Genomic DNA, 3001 nt, shown 5'->3' on the forward strand with positions numbered 1-3001 from the left:
CCACCCCCAGCGAGCGGGTCCGGTACACGCTGTCCACCATCCTGCCACGCACCTGGCTCTGCGGCAAGCGGCCCCGCATTTATAGTCCGGCCAGTGCGGGAGGCCCGGCGGTCCCACCTGCCCAATGGCAGGTGAGCGTGGGGACACGCCCCTGCTGGGTCCCGGCCCAGCACCCGCGGGGAGGGCCCCGCCTCAAAATCCTGGGCGCACCCTTCTCGCCCGCCTGGGCATCCAGGCCTCTGGGCAACCCCTGTGGGCGGGAAAGAACTCCACTGGCCCCGTGCCCAGCTGGCAGGACGACCGGGAGGGGCCAGGAGAGGAGGGAACAGTGAGAGTGCCCACTTCACCCCCACCCCAAACCGGAAAGAAAGGAATGACTTTTCTTCAGCGCCAGCCGGTGCCCACGCTGGTCCTGGGAGCTTCAGGCCAGGCGGGTCCACGCGGAGCTCAGCGCCCAGGGCTGGGCCATCCTTGGGGAATGAAGGCATTAGCACATCTGAAGAAGGAGTGGCCCGCTGACGGAGGGCCTGGTCAGCCGGGGAAGGGAGGAATGGGGAGTCTCTGGGGAGAGTGCTGGTCTGGCCCCCCAAGTCCAGGAGCAGTTCTGAACCAGGGATCAGCCCGCCCCACCTGGACGCAGGTGCTCCTCGGTCCTGTAGGTGATGCAGCAAGCTTTTCCCTGAGCCGCTTGAGGAGCGTGGTCCTTAGAAGTCATCGACAAACACGCCAGCTTCTAAAAACCACCTGCTTTCCACGGCGATGCCCACAGGGTGGGAAGCCCAGGGTCGGGGTGAGAGTGCTTGTCCTCTTGCTAGATCTTGCTCACTGTCACTCCATAGGTTGGTCTCGGTTTGGTTAGTGTATACACCCATCCTTCCTCCCAAAGCAGGTCTTAACCCAGGACAAGACTCTGGACTGAGACGGATTCAGGAAGAGGATTCCACCCAGCGAAGCCCAGAGCAGCAAGAACAGCCTCCCCCACCTGTCTGCTCTCCTGGCTGCAGGAGAGTGAGGTACAGACATACAGACTTTAGATCAAAGGAGCCTCTCCTCCCCCCATCCTTGTTGTTGTTAGAATCCTCACCCAAGGATATTTTCCCATTGAGTTTTAGAGGAGCGGGAGGGAGGGGAGAGACACAGAAAGAGAAACATCGATGTGAGAGAGACGCATCAATTGGTTGCCTCCCACACATGCCCCAACCAGGGACGGGGATCAAGCCTACAACCAAGGTATGTGCCCTTGGCCGGAATCGAACCAGGGACCCTTCAGTCCATGGGCCAACACTCTATCCACTGAGCCAAACCGGCTAGGGCCCCTCACCCTTTATTATCTATAGAATCTGGGAGCTGGAGGAACCCCCAAGATCATGTAATCATTTTTTTAAAATTGATTTGAGAGAGAGAGAGAGAGAGAGAGAGAGAGGTAAACATCGATGAGTTGTTCCACTTATTTGTACATTCATTGGTTGGTTCTTGTGTACGCTCTGACCTAGGACAATGCTCTAACCAGCTGAGCGACCAGCCAGGACCCATGTAATCCTTCTTCACTTTAGTACACAGACTGCCTCGAATGGGCCTGTCTATGCCCAAGTAATGGAGCCTAGTGCTTATGCTGACCCTACAGGCAGGTCTTTGGCAACAGCTTGCACAGGCGCTGTACTGGGGAGCTGCAAGAAAACGCGGTTTTCTTTTGTCAGAATATTCCAGGGGAAATCTACTCCATCACGCCTAGACTTTGAGAAAAACTCAGGTGAAAAGAATTGTCCTCTCAGTTGTGGGCAGCGATCTGTGTATATAACCACCTCTCTAGGGGGTGGCTTTTTATATTTATTTATTTAGATTATTTATTTATCTCCTTATCTCGTTATATCTTTATCTCTTTATTTATTAATTTCTAAGTATGAGGCCATTCCAAGGAAATTAGGTCCTTCCTCGGGTAGGAAAATGCATTCTGGGTTTTTTGTTTGTTTGTTTGTTTTTAACTGTTCTTTTTTTTTTTTTAAAAAGGAAGATGCATTCTTTACTTCAAATAAACTTGATACTATTTTATCCCAAACCAGGAGGAAAGGAATACATTGTTTCGCTATAAATTGATGAGCTGGGAATGATATCTGTTAACTTAATTTGGCCATAAGAAATACAATTTTAGGGGAAAATAGACTTAATAAATTACCTACTTTTGCACATTGGAGTGCTAAAATGCACTTAAGAAATTTGAGGAAAAATGAAGAATGATGTTCAATTAGAATAACAACCAAAATGGTAGGAAAATAATATTTTTCTCATTATTTATAAATGGATTGACTGGATATAACATATTTGAAAAGTTATGTGGCCTAGGATAGTTTATCTTCCCCCCTTTCTATTGCTTTCTTTTCCATTTACTTTGGCCTCTGACCCCTCTCTGAATGGATCTGATGTAAGCCTGGGCTTCCCTCAGGGCTCCAAATGCTGTTGGGGAATGCCAGCTTTGAAAGACCAGGATAATCATGTCCATAGGTTTGCCAGACTCTTTGGTTCGAAACACTTAAGGACAAATACTACTGTGATGTTGAATATGTTCTTCTAATATTTTTATATATAATAGTGAAGACTTGGGGAAGAGCATTGACTTGTAAATTTAGACATCTTTGCCCACCCTTTCATTTAGAAATTGCCATTCAGAGATTAGACTCTGAAGCTCTTTGATAAAATTACCTTGAAACAAAAAGGAAAAAAATTATGTAGAACAACTATTTAAGTGTCTTGTTTTTGATTTGGTGTAACATGATTACCCATACTGTACCCACAAAATTTTTTTTCTTGTCCAGAAACTATTTATTTTTTCCCTTTCCTGTTTTAAAATAAAGTTATTTGGCCCAGCCAGCATGGCTCAGTGGTTGAGCGTTGACCTGTGAACCAAGAGGTCATGGTTCGATTCCTGGTCAGGGCATATGCCCAGATTGTGGGCTTAATCCCCAGTGTGGAAGCAGCTGATCAATGGTTCTCTCTCATCATTGAT

The sequence above is a fragment of the Myotis brandtii genome, unplaced genomic scaffold, assembly GCF_000412655.1.
Source record: "Myotis brandtii unplaced genomic scaffold, ASM41265v1 scaffold143, whole genome shotgun sequence".
Classification (NCBI taxonomy): domain Eukaryota; kingdom Metazoa; phylum Chordata; class Mammalia; order Chiroptera; family Vespertilionidae; genus Myotis; species Myotis brandtii.